The following is a 19,578-nucleotide window of genomic DNA, read 5'->3' on the forward strand; positions in this document are numbered from 1 at the left end:
GATCTACAGTTCTTGAAACCTCACAGGGAGGCTTTCATCCCCAAAAGGAGCCAGTGTTAGCCCTGAGGTGCACCGTTGCTAGGTTTGAATATTAAAGGAAGAAGATGGTCTGCTTTGCTGTCCTGGAAAGGGCCCCCACATAGGCCATCACTCCACTTTCACCACTCTTCCACTTACATTCTATCCCGCTCATATCTTAACCCGACCCTCACTTCATAACAAAACCCTCTTCTGCCTTAGCCCTAAATAAATTAACCCAAAACCCTGAAAAAACTTACCTTACCTCCATTTTCCCTCCATCGTCGATCTTCCTCCCCGCCGATCCGACGGCCCGCATTTCACTCGATTGAAGAAACATGCTCGATCGATCTCCGCCGTTAGATCACTCCCACTAGATCTAACGGTTGTCACTCATATCACGCGAGCAACTAGCGAGAGGAATGCCCGCCCGATAAAAGCGGTTTTTCTCTCTCCCCCACTACTATGTGTCATTTGCTAAGTGGAATTGGGCGGGCTCTAACACTTACCACTAATCACCCGATGCCCATCCGATGGAAACCACTCCAGCCTTAGAAAACCGCCCCCGACCGTTATTCGTCGAGCACTTCTTCCGCCCCACTACCATCAAATCTGTCCACCCAAGATCTAATAGCTTGGACTTAACCCGCTCCCACCATGATTGCAAGCCGCATGAAATCGATCTCCTTCGTCCATTTCTCTCGATCTAGTGGCCCTCATCCATGACTACTTCCACTTGTCCTTTTCCATCCCGCCATTACTCTGTCCTTCTGATGTAATTCATCCAACAGCTACACGCTCGTCCTCCGCCATCTTGCCATTACCTTTTTCTTCTTGATTTGCACATCCAGCCGCCCATGAACCTCATACTCTACTTCATGTCAGTTACCCGAGGAGGAAGGTGGTTGCCTCTGTCAGTATTGTGACAGTCAGGCCGCTGAACTGAATTAACTGAAAGTATGGCCGAAAGAGAAAGGACCCAGTATAATACAAGCAAACAGAATTAAATAGTCATGGAGCCTAAGTGGCACAATCAAGCCAGCCATCTAACAGGGCAGCATTGTACCAGAATTAATTACCATTTTTGTAATGGAAAGGGAATTGTGTCCTTGTACACAACCAAGCAATTAAAGACAGTGGGGATAGATTAAGGCACTTTAAACCCAAAAAGCTCGAGAGCATTGTAAAGAGCTATAAATAGCTGAAAGTAAGATGTAATCAGGGTTAAACTTCTGGAGACTGTTAAGACTCTGCTACTCAAGCTTCTCATCTTCATTCATCAGTAATACAAGCTTCTTTTGTATTTATATGTTCAATATTCCAATTTCTCTTCTGTTCCAAGCTTGCACTTGAACAGGCCGTTCAGGTTTCTTTTGTGTCCAATGCTAGATAACTGTCATCTTATCTCTGCGTTGATGTATTAGATCTGCAAGTTTCTTTACTTTCTTTAGGTAGCCATCATATGTTTGTGTATGTATCTGCTGGTATGGTTAGTATTCTCCATTCATTCACCTAATATACAAACTATTGAGCATTGGTGGTCTAAAGCCTTGGAGGCTGAGGATGTTCATGCATGCCTTGAGTAATGAAAAAGTAAAAGTGGTTATCTGGATTGATCCAAACCATTATTTGTTCCAATAGTTCAGAGAACAATATTGAAGATTATATGTTACCAGGCATCTCCGAGCCACAACCATAGGAGAGTTTCCTGGTGAGATAACAGTGACATCGTGCATTGTCTCGCCGATGTCATGCAAATCACCCTCAGTTAGGGTGATCGGGTCAATGGTCAATTTCGAGGCCTTGACATTCTTCCTTGGTCTTGCTCACTCTGCCATGTGTGGGCACTTCAACTGTGTGGACGCAATCCTTAGGTCCGCGCTTCCTTCTACTATTTTTGCTTCCTTTGCCTCCTGCTCCTGTGAGGGCATTTCTTGGCCCTCGCTCGCCTTCGTGGTGGTTTCCTATGATGTTGCTACTACTTCTGTGGCCTTTTTCACCTCCGCGTCTTTCTGTGCCACTTCCCACACTGCCCGTACCTTAGCTGCTTCTATTTCCTTCCGCCTTTTATTGGCCAACTATGTGACACGCAACTTGGCATCGTCCTTCTTCTTCTGTGCTTCCACCCTCTGGAGTTCTGCAAGATCTGGGGCACGCCATTTCAGAGGCCATGTGTCCAAGACAGTGAAAATGGCATCGTTAGTGGCTACAAAAGGTAGCTTTTTCGATTGCTTCGTTGGGTCCTTTCGTGCCCTGATAAAGATGTTGTGCATGTCTACCTTAAATTCTGCAAAACTCTGTAGACTGTTGTACACCGTGGGTGAAAAGCATGACTTCCAATTGATCCACATTCAGATGTTCATCTCCATTAACACCCAGAAGATCTTGCTATCGTGTATCTTTTTCACATCCTTCATGGCCTAGAGCGAAGCGTACTTCGCAGCCTCTGGTAAATCTTTGTCAATTGTGGAGAATTGACTATCCTCTGGTAGTTCCCCCACTATGAGCACTATGGATAGCAATAGCCACGCATAGTGGAAGCTTTTACCTTGATCCTGGGCTTCGCAACAATTCTTCAAGAATTCCGTGTAGAGTAATTAAGCCCAGTTAAACTAGACCCCCTCTGCACATTGCTTGAATAATGCAATTACCAGTGCTGGTACCTCGTCTGCGTGACACTTTTGCATAGCTTTTCCTGCCAAGATTTGGGTTGCTACGCATACTGCTTTATCCTTGATGCTGGAGATGGCGTAGCCCCGCTTTTTCTTTTCCAACTTGTACTTTGTCTTCATGGCTTCCGTGAGGACCAAATCACTACCCTTCCCTTCCCATATGGTCGTGGGGTCCTTTCCTTTGTATGGTAGCCGGGAAATGCGATGAATTAGATTTGTCGTGATGGGGATAGGCTCCTCCAGCCATAAATACCCATCATGCACCAGGCAGTGTTGCTGCCTGATGACGAAAATGGCTATTGGGGTGCGGTGGAATGCGGCACCCATAGCAGGTTCAATAGGCTAACCTTTTCCACTCCGCGCAGCCATTTTTGTAGCTCTAACGTTGTCATCACCTCCGCGGTGCTCTGCTTCATGAGGTTCCTAGACTCCAGGTAGGGGAACTTCTCGCGGTCAGCAAGGTTCCAATCTTCAAACTTCATGGTTAACATGCGACCTAGGTGCATGCCTTCAAACACAATGCCGTCTGGGAGGAGAGGGGTCTAGAGTGAACTCTTGGTTTTGTCCAGGTCCTTGGGTGCTTTGGCCTTCCCTTTTCGCGGGGGGACATATGTGGGTAGTTTTGTCGCAGAGTGTGTCGGTTGAATATCCTCCTCCATGCCTTCTTCTTCTTCCTCTGCGATGATAAGGGCCTACGAATCTTATTCTTCCTCATCTATTTCTATTGTGAGAGCTTTCCCCTTCTCTTCCATTAATAGTTTGTTGCACAGCGGGTTCCTTGGGGACACGCGTACAGGAGCCATTTATTGCTTATCCTTTTGGGTTTTGGTGTACGCAGTGATTTGGGGATCTCTGCCACAACCCCAACACCTTCTGGAACATCCTCCACAGTTGGGGTTTGTGCGGCCTCATCGGTGGTTACCTCTTCTATTCCCAAACCATCCTTAGTCACTGTCATCGTACCTAGGCTATAATCTATCACTCATGAATTTAGGGGCTCAATTAATGCTCGACTCACAATGCTCAAGGCTCTATTCAATCGCTCAATTCTCAAATGACTAAGTGTTGTTTTCTGGGCAGACCTTTGTGTTTTATAGCACCTTTTGAATTTGAATTCGACTGTTCCCCCCAATTTTGGTTCATTAATGCTTCCTTGGTGGTAGATTTTCCCAAATCTTGCCCATAAATCACGTCTTAAATGTCTACCACCGGCTCCATTCGGCCTCAAGTCGACCATCCCATCATGAACAGTGAATTCAACGGTCACTTTCTATCCAATCCATGTCGCAGCGCAGTCGCCCGTGTGTGGTCGTGGACCTTGTGATTCTCTGCTTCTGCGCACATCTCCAACATCGCGCAACTCCCGGGAAGGATAGTTTATAGTCCCATGCTCCCTTCTAATTGTTTGGAGTGCTAAGACTGTCATTCCCCTGGCTAGTTAGGTGGTCACACCACCCGTGTGGGGCTCCATCTTGTCCTCCATCATGGTTCTTAGAGAATCCCCACCCTCTATGGTTGTGCACTTCCTCATTTACAACATGCTACCCTGGTCCCTACACTTAGCAATATGTGGTCCAAGCCAAGGCATCAAACTAACCAATTCACGACGATAGTTCTCAAACTTGTCAGTATGATCGTATGCACCTTGCCTTACCATCCTAGTTTTTTCGGCGAGAAACTCTTCCTTTATCTCATCTTCCAACTTCTTGACCTTTGCGTCCATCAAAGTGATTTTCTCTCTTAACCGTACCCTTTATTTTTCAAGTTTGCAAAGTCTAAGGTTTCCCTGTTGGATTTCTTCCTCAAGTCTCATGTGTTTTGTCTCTGGTGGCTGTGTGATTCCTTCTTTCTGGGCTTCGCGAACCGTTGTATCTACGGGTGCTGCCATGCGCGGACCAGGCATTGCATGCTCCATAGGGATTACAGCATCTGCTTCATACTTCAACGTCGAAAGTGCCTGCGTGGTCAGGGTTTTGCACATGGTCCTATAAGCCCATAGAACCGTTGGTACGTGCAGGTCCCAGTCAGTGCGTCTCACATGGTGGACCGTGTTCAGTACTTCACACACTTTGTCAAAGGCTTCCATGCGGATAATATTTGGCGTGCTTGGTATTATCATACTTCGTCATTCATGCCATCATCTTGCCTACTCCTGCTTGTCGGTCCTATTTCCTATCATGAGGACGGTGTGCGTTTGTGCAGGTTATGTACCATATGCCTGTACCCATCGGGAGAGGTGGGTGCGCAGGCTGTTTCGTCCATCATACCTAGCTTTCATCCACATTTGAGGCTTTCCAAACTGCATGAGCATCATCCTTCTGCATTCCCACCAGTCCTCAAAATTCTATTGGTGTGTACCCCACCATTTTGTGGGTGTAGCGTGCAGTACCCATTTTAGAGCGTCGAAATGTTGTTGTTCTGGCACTTCTCTCTCAAAATTGTTCAGGAAATCACCCACCACTATCAACTTGTCATACGTAGGTAGATCTCTTACCTCTGTTGTCACGCAGCACAATGACCTTATCATCATGTTGTAGTTGAGCGTGGTTACCTCGTGTAACTGGTTCTGCCATTGTTCTATTTCCTCGTCCGAATTTGAGGTGCAGGAGCTTTCGTGCTCCCACGAAATCCTGCCATCCCCTGTAGGATTCACCCAATCCTGTTCGCAAGTGATTATCTTGTATATACAATCTAGATCATCGTTTCTCTCATCATCGTGCACTGTCTCTATATAGCGCAATCCTTCCGCAGGGTCTAAAGGTACCACTACGCATAGTGACTTTTTCTCAAAAATCATCTTGCGCTTCTATAGATTTATCACTCCATTCATGTCAGTGGCCCAATCTATTCCAAATAGTGTGAGATAGGGATTGTTGTCATCAATAATCTCTATCACTTCAAAATCTGCAAGCACTCTCGCACCTTTGATATCTACCGTTATTCTGTGCAATCTTCCCATCGGCAGGGTATTTTGCTGGTTCGCCATTCGCAATTGAATAGGAGACCATTGCAATGCGGGCTTGCCCATGCGCTCCCATGTCTACTTTGGTAGGACGTTCACATCTGATCCTAGATCCAAAATCACTTGATCCATTTCATATTCTCCGATTTGCGCAATCAATCTCATCTCCCTTCCTGTTCGCGTTGTGTGTTTCCCGAGCTTCCAAACTACGTGTGGTTCCCCTGGTCTAGCACATCTAGTGATGAGTTCTTGTACCCCCTTCACTACTTTTCTGTTGCGCAGCAACTTCATGCATGTCTCCAAAAAGGTAGTGAGCATTGATGGGTCCATATCCGGTTCTAGTTTGTCTCAACTACCTGAAGTGGAGGCCTCCATGAAGCTCTTCTTAGCTTCCATGAATGTCTCCTTCATGCACTCCAAATCGAACTCTGGTTACTTTGTTGGAGCCTTGCAAACCTAGGCACTCTCTCTGGGTTGCTTGCCCTACCTCTTCAGAGAATGATGTTAACATTCTGGTCCTCCTCGCGCGGCTCAGACCTCATCATTTGCAGGTTCTGAGTCGGGGAGGCTGGAGTGTTCCTTTATCGTGCAACCTGGCTATCAGTGTGGGGTAGTCCTCCGTCTCATGATCAAACTGGGTACAATATAAACATGATGCTCTTGTCGGATTAGTACAATCATGGGAGTAATGCCCTAGCCCTCTGCAATTGTAAAAAAATCAGCTTTCTGTGACCCCTGCCTGGTCCCATTCCGCCTCAATCTCGTCCGCACCCCTAAAATCCAGTGCATGCCATCCCTACATTTTGATTGAGGGCTCGTGTTTTGGTCTGAACTCTATAGGTAGGAGTCTGACCCATCATCAATTCATAACTTCTACAGGTGCACTCATCATGGCCTACTAACCTGCAGAAATTACAGAACAACTGTTGGGACATCTGTGTATACTTTTATAATAGGTGGCAGTTATTTGTAGCATGCTTCCCTCCTATCTGACAAATTACGCACCATAATGTAGGCACTGTGCTTGGTCCTGCTTGTGCCTCTAGTCTCAATGGAATTTTCCCTCCTCCCGCCACGTAGTTCATGAAGACTGGACAATGGTCCATATCATGTCCTTGGCCTTTGCACTTTATGCACCATACCTCCCCGCGTGCTTCTTGGTGGGTTGTCCTGTCTTGTTTCAAGCTCTGCATCTCCAAACACAATTTCTTCAACTGCACATGGATCTATTGGAATCGCAGGTTAGGATCTTGTATTTGGGTCTCGTGTAGTCTCACTGCGATCTTCAACACTTCAGCCTGAGTGGATAGCTTCTACTATGACAGTGCAGTCCTTATATGTGGCGTTAATAACGCTACGAACCATGTGGGGTGCTGCCCATCTGTTAAGGTCATATTGGCTTCACGAATCATACCCTTCAGTCTTCAATCTAGCTCCCAGGGGGTCTCGCCTGGAAGCATTGCGATTTCCTTAAATCCAATAATCAACTGTCTCCGATTTTGGCCTACTAAATTCATTGTTTAGCGCAACTTGGATATCCGTGATTCCTGCGTTTGGATTGTCGTTAGAATGTTTAATGTACCATGTTAGTGCGCGATCCTGCAAGGCACTAACCAACGTTGCTTTCTTTATGTTGTCATCCATGACCCCTTGTGCTTCCCACACAACCTTTACCACGAACAAAAATTGGTTTGGATCTTCATTCCCTAATCCTTTGAACACCGAAAATTTTATTGCGCTCGCCATATTGAACTGTGGTGGTGGAGGAGGTGGTGTGGGCATAGATGGGGGTGAAGATGGTGAAACTGGTGGTGGTGTAGGTGGGGGTGGTATGCACGGAATTCACTACCTTATCAGACTGATCTCATTCCTTGGTGAAACTTTTGCGAGCTCTTCCTCGCTTTCTCGTCGAGGTGAAATCAAGGGGCTTGTTTCTATCTCTGTGCTACCTTCGTTTCTATAGATCCTACCACTTCACGTAACCCCAAACATCAATTGATTCACATAACCCTCTTTTCACACAATAGCATCTTAATCCAAGTGTTCAAAGATTTAACGTACTTACCTCACGGTCCTTTGAGGAAGCATTGTTCCGCCTTGATGTAGCTAATTGAAGTGTCTACCATGAACTCGGTGATAAACCCTCCTATAATTCGATCGATCCAATGGTCCATGGTGTGCACGATCTTATCTTTTGATGCTTCTAGTCTACGCACCAACTCTGGAGTCCACAAAATAGGTTTGTCGAGCGTACACCTTCCTTGACTATCTGCTAACTTCGTGATCCACTCGTACAACTCAGAGGGGAAGGACGCAAAGAAAATTTCGTGGATTTCCATATATAAGTAGCGCTCTAACCACTTTTCCTTCGATACTTGCAAATTCCTATTTTACTGTGCCGCGAACTCATGAATTTTTCCATCCATCCACTCTTGAATTTCTTTCTTTGTCAGATTCCAGTGACACGACATCAGACATCTCTTATGCAGATACCAATCCCTGCAACGAAACCATTTGTTGGATTATTGGGGCCCGCCCTAGGTTCAGAGGTAATTTAGCCAAACAAATCCTGGTACTACTGGCCCTTTTGACAACAGTCCATGGAGCATGGACTGAGGTCTCACCAGAAGTAGTATGGGAGGGTGCTAGAACCAGGTTTCCTCACCCTAAAGATGTTTGATGAGTTCAATTGGTCCGCAGTTCGACCCTGCGCACACGTCGCTAGGTGCACTTTCCCGTGCCTCGCAGCCTAAGATGCTGCCTTTGCGGAGCCCTACTCGGGGGCCGAACGCTGTTATTACCCAAGTCCTTACTAATGTTCCAATGTTAGCTGATTATCTTAGTCTACTTGAATGCTTTAAGTTATACTTAACAATATAAACCATTCATACAGGTGCGGGCAGTAAATAAACAATATATTTGCAATTTATATCAGACATGCAATAACCCAACAACAGATACACAAAATTAAGATAAAACCTCTCTTTATTATTTTCTTCCTTGGTTATAGACACGACTCTGCCTTGCGCACTTAGCTGTAGGGGTCCACACACTCAGCTGCGAACTACTAGGCCTCTGCGCACTCAGCTGCAGAGCCTTCTCCTACCCTACGACCCAAGACACCCTTAAACACTTAGACTCTTGCTCTTTGCTTGCACTTCGTTATGCTTAGTTATGTTTTACACTTAGAGCCTTGCTCTATTTATACAATCCCATGGTCTGTGGACCATGGGTAGGCCAACATTACATTACAAAACAACGGTGGACAACCTTGTGACTCTATCATATATTTCGTGCTCCGCGCCTGCAATTCGCGGAGTCTTTACAACAATATCGGGTCAAAACTTGGGTTTTGAGCCCCAAAACATGCCTTTGGGGGATTCCATGCCCAACATGAAGCATCACCTATGCTCTACACCAATGCTCGCATTACCAGACTTGCATCAACCATTTGAGATTGAGAGAGATGATTCTGACTATGCGAAAGGTTCAGTTCTTACTCAGCAGGGGCATCTAATGGCTTACCACAATGAGACACTTTTAGACATAGTCTAAAAGTATCCCATCTATGAAAAAGAAATTTATTTCTAAAAGTATCCCATCTATGAAAAAGAAATTTATTCCATTGTGCAAGCATGTCATCAATGGAGGCATTAAATTATGGGGAAGGAAACAATCATGCACACAGACCACCAACCCCTGCAGTTCATACATACACAATGGAAGTTGCAAAACAATCTCCATCAGAAATGGTGCACATACCTACAAAAATTCCATTTGAACATTAAGTACAAGAAGGGTAACACCGATAATGTTGCATACTACCTTAGCCGACCACCATTCGTGGCATTGACCACTGTGCTCGACTCCTGTGGACATGAGACTTTGGGGTGGCCGCATCTTTACAAGAGAAATCATGAATTCGGAAGCACATACCAGATATGCCTGGGAAGTAAGAAACTTCCAAATTTAAACCTCCTGTTATCACCTAAGAAACAATTTCTAAATTGTTCGCATCATTTTGATTGTAAAGGTTTAGTGTTAGTCTGGGTTTAGTTTTCTTTCAAGATTGGGCTTTTGGGCTTATATTTCTCAAGATATGGACAAAATTGGTATTGCTGGGTCAAATGGCACCCCTTACAGATGAAAGCTGGCAAATAAAATTGATCACCACCAAGAAAAGAGTGCAATAGATCGTATGGATTGGATTGAGAAAATAACAGGAGTAATGGCTTCACTTCTGTGTTCTCAAATTCCAGAGCAGAAGCTGCCTTGTAGTCCAATGAGCAGTGGACATCAACGCACAGCTAGTGAGAGTAGCTCATTGAGGGCAGAAAATGATCTGGAGTCCAAAACCAAAGACAATTCTCGGACAATAAGGGATGTACTGGAGAATGTGCGATTTACCTTAATTGTGGTGGCTGCAACAATGCTGGTTCTGGCATTTCTTGGACTTTTATTTTCTATTCTTGGACTCAAGACTCTGGTTTACTTTTTGGTACTTGGTGCATGGTTTCTAGTGGTGGGAACATTTATTCTTTGTGGAGTGTTATTTTTATTAAACAGTGCAGTTGGAGATGCCTACATTGCCATGTAGAGGGATTCAGTGGTGGTGAAACTTCAATATTCACATTCTCCAGAAACTGAAGATGACATGAAGCTAGTTACCCATCTTCTTGCTGTTGATCTTACCTCAAAGAGAGGGTTGAAATTTCTTAGTCATGGAATTCACTATCTGTTGGATGGAATCAAAAGGGTACCGTGCCAAGGCTTTAGAATTTCTAAACCAGTTAATGATTTGGTATGAAGCACAACATTTATATAGTTCACAAACAAGTAATACCAATGTCGAAGATTTTATTGAAGAAGTTGCTAAGCTGGCTGAAGCAAATGATTTGAAGTCAGATCGCTTGAGGTCTGCACTGTCAGAAATCTCATGGGACTCTTTCAAGGATTATTTGCAAAGGGTTTCTGGTTTTTTATCGTCAGAGTTTGGACTTGGGTCAAGTGATAATGCTGTCATTACAAATGGAAGGGTGGTCCTTCACAAAGAAGACAGTTTTGTTAGTGATGATTTGAATTTTTTGGAAACTGTAGAATATGATAGAAGAATCAAACCTGCAATAACTATAATTGAGCAAGTTGAGTGGGAAGGAGTAGATCCTGATGACCTAACAAGCAGTGATTTTCTGAGTGATGCAATAATGGCAATTTCATCTGCAATGGTTATTCGTTCCCGAGGTGCTGATAATGCGCATTTTGAAGTTCTAAATGCAAAATACAACACTTTGAATTCTAGAGCAAGCAATATCAGGGAGCACATTTTTCATCTTTACATAAGGAAGCTGATGGGTATGATAAACCAAGAATGAGAACGGGTACTGAAAGATCCTGAGGAAATCATGCATGTTGCGTTTGTTTCATTTAATACACTATGAGGAGCTGTTGTTTGTGCACAAGCACAACAAAGAAAGAACCCAAAAATTTGGTCAACAGAGTGCGCCCCTAAGCCTCGTGATGTATACTAGAGCAATCTGGCCATTCCATTTGTTGCAATCGCGATTCGGAAACTACTCATGGGTGTTACACTCTTTTTCCTTGTATTTTTCTTCATGATCCCAATTGCAGCAATCCAGTCATTGGCCAACCTTGATGGAATTGAGAAGGTTGCTCCCTTCCTGAAACCAATAATAGAAGTGAAAATTACCAAGTCATTTCTTCAAGGATTTCTACCAGGGTTGGCTTTGAAGATATTTCTTATTTTACTTCCTACTATCTTGATGATCATGTTAAAAATTGAAGGTTATGCAGCAACATCTATACTTGAAAGGAGAGATGCTGCAAAGTATTATTACTTTATGCTGGTGAATGTATTTCTTGGAAGTATAATTACTGGAACAACATTTCAACAACTTCATTCTTTTCTTCATCAATCTCCAACACAGATACCAAAGACTATTGGAGTTTCAATACCAATGAAAGCTACCTTTTTCATCACTTATATCATGGTTGATGGATGGGCTGGCATTGCTGGTGAAATTATCCGATTGAAGCCATTAATCATTTTTCATCTGAAGAACATGTTTTTGGTGAAGACTGAGAAGGATAGGGAGAATTCCATGGATCCTGGAAGTGTCGGTTTCCCAGAAGCACTTCCTCAACTCCAACTATACTTTCTGCTTGGACTTGTGTATGCAGTGGTCACACCAATACTTCTACCTTTCATAGTCATCTTTTTTGGATTTGCATACTTTTTGTATTGACATCAGGTTATCAATGTGTATAATCAGGAGTATGAGAGTGTAGCAGCATTTTGGCCTCATGTTCATAGTCGTATAGTTGCTGCATTAGTAATATCACAGCTACTACTACTTGGTCTGCTAAGCACTAAAAAAGCAGCTGACTCCACGCCTATACTTTTAGCCCTTCCAGTGTTGACAATTTGGTTTCACAGGTTTTGTAAAAGTCGTTTTGAGCCTGCTTTTCGAACATATCCACTGGAGGAAGCCATGGCAAAGGATACTTTGGAGCGGGCCACAGAACCAAGCCTTAATCTCAAAGGATACCTGACTAATTCGTACTTGCATCCTGTCTTTAAGAGTGAATAGAACGAGGAGAATGAAATGGCAGAATGGAGAGACGATGATAGTTTGGTACTAACAAAGCGTCGTTCAAAACTGAACACCCCTGGAGCTAGTGAGAATAGCTACATTGCCTCACTAGAGTATGATGAGGAGAAAGGTTATGTTCCAAATTTTGATGGTTTTCCTTGTTGCATTTTTCTTGAAGCATCATACGTCTCCACTCAGTTTTCAAAAGCTTTGGAGCAGCTGAAAAGAATATTTAAATATAAGGAAGCCCAATATAGCAAACTTTTGGTATCAAGCTATGTTTTGGTGATTACACAACAGTTTCGTGGCGCGCTACGAAACTGCTGAAGATGATGCCTAATGCACAGCAGTTTCGTAGCGTGCTACGAAACTGCTGTAGCTACATAATTAAAACTCATTCAACCAATTTTGAGGGACCAAGGGGAGATTTTTGAAAAAGGAACCTCTTCAAAGGATCATGTAACAAGTGTCAACATTCAACAAGGGAAAAAAAAGGTGGAGGAAACATATATTTGAACTTTAAACCTTTTGTTATAAAGTGATCATAGTCAATACAGTTCATGATATGTCAGACAGCTTGGAGGAGGTTTTGTCTTCACACAGAGGAAAGGTCGAAAGCACATAAAGGACGTGGCACTCTAATACATTTTTGTATAATCAAAGAAGAAGGGCATGGTTAATTATTTCCGAATATCTTTGAGGAAACCAAAAGCATAAAAACAGGGGCAGTTTCCTATTTCTCAGCAGCAGTGAAGAGATAAGACAGTAAGGGCCAGCAAAGAGCTTTAAACATCCATCAAGGCTAAAGCTGAAGGAAACCACTTGTCAGAGAATGAATCTTGATTGTAATAAATGCTATGTTCAGCATGATGTAGAATTAGAATCCTAATTGTTTTAGGTTTCTAGAGCTGTCAATTAGTAGTAAGTTGCTTTTAATAGTTAGTTTAATATGTCAATAGGTGTCATGATAAGGAGAATTTGAGTTCCCCTCATGCTTGAGGAGGAATCTCAGTTAGGTAGAAGAGCTCTATATATAGGAGAAAGAGCAATGTAATACGATTTGGAAATTTATTGAAAAAAGCTCTGCTATTGTGCTATGTATATGACTATGTTTTAGTAATACAAGACTTGGCTTTACTTCTCAGGAATCAGAAGGATTTTACCGTTCAGAATGTTGTGTATTATCTTCTCTTCAATATTTGTAGTGGTATAGATGTGTGATTAGTTATAAATCACTGATGGTGCTCTAATTTCCTTCACATATTTATAAACTGTGTTGTCCTGTATGTTTCTGGTGTATTCTGAATGATTAAATTTTGTATGCCCTGACTTCTATGTAAGGTTGATGTCATTGTTATTCTGAAACGAATTTGACTCCATAAGCCCAATGGATACTTTCTAGTTGTGTTTCCACCACTCATATTTTTACATTTTCATATGAGTTAGCCATCTTTATCATAATCAAAGATCATTAATCCTTTGAGAGAGGCCTCTCTGGTTGGGGAGGCTAAGCCTCAGCCTAAAGCAGGTTTGAAATAGTTACTTGAAGTCTTCCTGGTCAGCAGCCTTCCAGGGTCTGATTTTGAGATAACATTTTGGTGTGTCTACCGGGAGCCTAAAGATTATTCATTCCCGAAAACAAAAGACTGAACTTCTGAAGGTAGCAGGAGCTCAGAAGAATTTTTGAGGCTGCAAATCTACCTTGGTGACTCCATTGTTGAAGAATTCGAAATTCATAGATTCGTGGTGATTCCACTGGAGTTATGAAGGACCCAGATGCTACCATTCTTATTTCAAGGTATGCATGCATAAATTTTTCAAGAATTCATGGTTTCCCAAATCATTTTCCCAAGGATGCATATTTTCTAAGGAATGGTCCAAAATTCAATGGAGAAGATTTGAGTTTAACTTTGAAGCATGTATCAGATTTCTGTGATTTTACAGAGCTTCTTAGAGTTAAACATGAGGATGTTTTCATTATTTTGTTCTATGATTCATTTCAAGGGAAATGTAAACAATGGATTGAAAGCTTTCCTGCCAAGTCTATTAAGTCATTTGAAGACTTTTGGTTGATGTTTTTGGAGGAATGGATAGATAGATCAGAGGTGGTGGTAAACTCTCCTTCAATTCAAGGTTTCAAACAATGGAATGATGATCATATTAATGAAGAAATAGATGAAAATTTTTCTTTGTCCTTGTCTTCGTATCTAAAATAATTTGAGTGCAAGCCAGAGGATAAGATGAAATTTTTGGATGAAGTTGCTAAGGACATTGAGAAAGACATTGAAGGTCAATAAGGTCAAATTCAATCATATAGTCTTCATGGTTATGATCATTCTTTTCAGAAGGTTTCTATGTCAGAACACAAGGAGAGGGTGTTGCTTCCTATCTCTTTTGTGATTGAGGAAGAATACACTGTTATTGAAGATCAGTTGGCACAACCAGAAAGTTACGAGAATCATCAAGCTGATCATGTATTCTGGGATCCTATAGCTAAATACATGGAAGAGTTTTACTCTCCAGTGTTTCAGCTTTTCTATGAAGATCAGAGGCAATTTCAGTGGCAATGGTCATCACAATATCATAGTGGCTCTGAACTTCGATGCAGTAAAAAAACTCAAATATCAGATAAGACAAATGATTGGCTACATTGGAAATTTCACATTGATTGAGCTGAAAGAAGTTTGAAATTGATAGGGTAGGTAGGTAGGAAAATGTAAATAAGCTCAAGGTTGACTGAGCATTTTTTAGTAGATGTAGATTTCTTTCTCCTACAGTGATCATCAAGCTTAAGCCTGAGGTGAAGGCCCAAGAAGCTTGAAGGGGATGCTTGTCAAGCAAATCTATGTTTGTTATAAAGAGGACAAAGCACTGGACCTGCATGTTCTTAGTGTACCACAGGGGCACACTATCCCAAGTGGAGCCACCTGTTATCACCTAAGAAACAATTTCTAAATTGTTCACATCATTTTGATTGTAAAGGTTTAGTGTTAGTCCGAGTTTAGTTTTCTTTCAAGATTGGGCTTTTGGGCTTATATTTCTCAAGATATGGACAAAATTGGTATTGCTGGGTCAAATGGCACCCCTTACAGATGACAGCTGGCAAATAAAATTGATCACCGCCAAGCAGAGAGTGCAATAGATCGTATGGATTGGATTGAGAAAATAACAGGAGTAATGGCTTCACTTCTGTGTTCTCAAATGCCAGAGCAGAAGCTGCCTTGTAGCCGAATGAGCAGTGGACATCAACGCGCAGCCAGTGAGAGCAGCTCATTGAGGGCAGCAAATGATCTGGAGTCCAAAACCAAAGAAAATTCTCAGACAATAAGGGATGTACTGGAGAATGTGCGATTTACCTTAATTGTGGTGGCTGCAGCAATGCTGGTTCTGGCATTTCTTGGACTTTTATTTTCTATTCTTGGACTCAAGACTCTGGTTTACTTTTTGGTACTTGGTGCATGGTTTCTTGTGGTGGGAACATTTATTCTTTGTGGAGTGTTCGTTTTATTAAACAGTGCGGTTGGAGATGCCTGCGTCGCCATGAAGAGGGATTCAGTGGTGGTGAAACTTCAATATTCACATTCTCCAGAAACTGAAGATGACATGAAGCCAGTTACCCATCTTCTCGTTGTTGATCTTACCTCAAAGAGAGGGTTGAAATTTCTTAGTCATGGACTTCGCTATCTGTTGGATGGAATCAAAAGGGTACCGTGCCAAGGCTTTAGAATTTCTAAACCAGTTAATGATTTGGTATGAAGCACAAAATTTATATAGTTCACAAACAAGTAATACCAATGTCGAAGATTTTATTGAAGAAGTTGCTAAGCTGGCTGAAGCAAATGATTTGAAGTCAGATCGCTTGAGGTCTGCATTGTCAGAAATCTCATGGGACTCTTTCAAGGATTATTTGCAAAGGGTTTCTAGTTTTTTATCGTCAGAGTTTGGACTTGGGTCAAGCGATAATGCTGTCATTACAAATGGAAGGGTGGTCCTTCACAAAGAAGACAGTTTTGTCAGTGATGATTTGAAGTTTCTGGAAACTGTAGAATATGATAGAAGAATCAAACCTGTAATAACTATAATTGAGCAAGTTGAGTGGGAAGGAGTAGATCCTGATGACCTAACAAGCAGTGATTTTCTGAGTGATGCAATAATGGAAATTTCATCTGCAATGGTTATTTGGTCCCGAGGTGCTGATAATGTGAATTTTGAAGTTCTAAATGCAAAATACAATGCTTTGAATTCTAGAGCAAGCAATATCAGGGAGCAAATTTTTCATCTTTACACAAGGAAGCTGATGGGTATGATAAACCAAGAACGAGAACGGGTACTGAAAGATCCTGAGGCAATCATGCATGTTGCATTTGTTTCATTTAATACACGCCGGGGAGCTTTTGTTTGTGCACAAACAGAACAAAGCAAGAACCCAACAATTTGGTTAATAGAGTGGGCCCCTGAGCCTCGTGATGTATACTAGATCAATCTAGCCATTCCATTTGTTGCAATCACAATTCGAAAACTACTCATGGGTGTTACACTCTTTTTCCTTGTATTTTACTTCATGATCCCAATTGCAGCAGTCCAGTCATTGGCCAACCTTGATGGAATTTAGAAGGTTGCTCCCTTCCTGAAACCAATAATAGAAGTGAAAATTACCAAGCCATTTCTTCAAGGATTTCTACCGGGGTTGGCTTTGAAGATATTTCTTATTTTACTTCCTACTATCTTGATGATCATGTTAAAAATTGAAGGTTATGCAGCAACATCTATACTTGAAAGGAGAGATGCTGCAAAGTATTATTACTTTATGCTGGTGAATGTATTTCTTGGAAGTACAATTACTGGAACAGAATTTCAACAGCTTCATGCTTTTCTTCATCAATCTCCAACACAGATACCAAAGACTATTGGAGTTTCAATACCAATGAAAGCTACCTTTTTCATCACTTATATCATGGTTGATGGATGGGCTGGCATTGCTAGTGAAATTCTCCGATTGAAGCCATTAATCATTTTTCATCTGAAGAACATGTTTTTGGTGAAGACTGAGAAGGATAGGGAGAATGCCATGGATCCTGGAAGTGTCGGTTTCCCAGAAGCACTTCCTCAACTCCAACTATACTTTCTGATTGGACTTGTGTATGCAATGGTCACACCAATACTTCTGCCTTTCATAGTCATCTTTTTTGGATTTGCATACTTTGTGTATCGACATCAGGTTATCAATGTGTATAATCAGGAGTATGAGAGTGTAGCAGCATTTTGGCCTCATGTTCATAGTCGTATAGTTGCTGCATTAGTAATATCATAGCTACTACTACTTGGTCTGCTAAGCACTAAAAAAGCAGCTGACTCCACGCCTATACTTTTAGCCCTTCCAGTGTTGACAATTTGGTTTCACAGGTTTTGTAAAAGTCATTTTGAGCCTGCTTTCCGAAGATATCCACTGGAGGAAGCCATGGCAAAGGATACTTTGGAGTGGGCCACAGAACCAAACCTTAATCTCAAAGGATACCTAACTAATTCGTACTTGCATCCTATCTTTAAGAGTGAAGAGAACGAGGAGAATGAAATGGGAGAATGGAGAGACGATGATAGTTTGGTACTGACAAAGCGTCATTCAAAACTGAACACCCCTGGAGCTAGTGAGAACAGCTACATTGCCTCACCAAAGTATGATGAGGAGAAAGGTTATGTTCCAAATTTTGATGGTTTTCCTTGTTGCATTTTTCTTGAAGCATCATACGTCTCCACTCAGTTTTCAAAAGCTTTGGAGCAGCTGAAAAGAATATTTAAATATAAGGAAGCCCAAGATAGCAAACTTTTGGTATTGAGATGTGTTTTGGTGATTACACAGTAGTTTCGTGGCACAAGGCTAAAGTTGAAGGAAACCACTTGTCAGAGAATGAATCTTGATTGTAATAAATGCTATGTTCAGCATGATGTAGAATTAGAATCCTAATTGTTTTAGGTTTCTAGAGCTGTCAAATAGTAGTAAGTTGCTTTTAATAGTTAGTTTAATATGTCAATAGGTGTCATGATAAGGAGAATTCGAGTTCTCCTCATGCTTGAGGAGGAATCTTAGTTAGGTAGAAGAGCTCTATATATAGGAGAAAGAGCAATGTAATACGATTTGGAAATTTATTGAAAAAAGCTCTGCTATTGTGCTATGTATGTGACTCTGTTTTAGTAATACAAGACTTGGCTTTACTTCTCAGGAATCAGAAGGAGTTTACTGTTCAGAATGTTGTGTATTATCGTCTCTTCAATATTTGCAGTGGTATAGATGTGTGATTACTTAGAAATCACTGATGGTGCTCTAATTTCCTTCACATATTTATAAATTGTGTTGTCTTGTATGTTTCTGGTGTATTCTGAATGGTTAAATTTTATATGCCCTGACTTCTATGTAAGGTTGATGTCATTGTTATTCTGAAACGAATTTGACTCCATAAGCCCAATGGATTCTTTCTAGTTGTGTTTCCACCACTCATATTTTTACATTTTCATAAGAGTTAGCCATATTTATCATAATAAAAGATCATTAATCCTTTGAGAGAGCCCTCTCTGGTTGGGGAGGCTAAGCCTCAGCCTAAAGCAGGTTTGAAATAGTTACTTGAAGTCTTCCTGGTCAGCAGCCTTCCAGGGTCTGATTTTGAGATAACACCTCCAAGATGCCTTTTATGCCACTTGAGACACATCTTTGTTCCTTCAATCTAGCGTGCCAAGATGATTTGGGAGGCGACCACAATCAGGTCACCAGACATTTCAGAGTAGAGAAAACAGTGGCAGTACTACAAAAGTATTTTTATTTGTCAAACCTTCATCAAGATGTTGGGGTGTACATTAGATCCTATACTGCCTACTCCTAGTTGACCTTGGGAATCCATCTCCATAGATTATATGTCAAGCCTCCCTTCTACTAAGCACAACAACGACTGTGTTTTCATGGTTTTCGGTAGATTCTCTAAGATGGCCATTATGGTGGCCTGCAAGAAGAGTATCACAATAGAGGCCACTGCTAAGCTCTTCTTTGAGTGAGTGTGGGTACACTTTGGGATACCACAGTCCATTGTCTTATATCATGATAGCAAACTCCTAATTAGATTTTGGTCAAGTCTCTGGTCGATGTTGGATACCAAGCTTACTAAGTCCATGGCTTTCCACCCCAAATTGATGGCCAAATAGAGGTCATCAACAAGATGATCGTAACATTATGTGCATGTACAACTCAAAGCATCCACACACATGGGATGAAATCCTCCCCTATGTCTAGCACAACTACAACAGATCTATCCATAGCTCAACAGGCCAC

General features: G+C 41.9%; 2 pseudogenes; both read left to right on the forward strand.

The window, feature by feature from the left end:
• The first annotated feature begins 10,373 nt into the window (after positions 1 to 10,373).
• LOC149257835 (hyperosmolality-gated Ca2+ permeable channel 1.8 pseudogene) lies at positions 10,374 to 12,317 on the forward strand (annotated as a pseudogene).
• A 3,123-nt stretch (positions 12,318 to 15,440) lies between these two features.
• LOC149257836 (hyperosmolality-gated Ca2+ permeable channel 1.2 pseudogene) lies at positions 15,441 to 18,123 on the forward strand (annotated as a pseudogene).
• Positions 18,124 to 19,578: the final 1,455 nt, after the last annotated feature.

Source organism: Pinus tabuliformis, chromosome 6 (genome assembly GCF_031772625.1).
Source record: "Pinus tabuliformis cultivar Carrire ecotype Pingquan chromosome 6, CPIR1, whole genome shotgun sequence".
Classification (NCBI taxonomy): Eukaryota; Viridiplantae; Streptophyta; class Pinopsida; order Pinales; family Pinaceae; genus Pinus; species Pinus tabuliformis.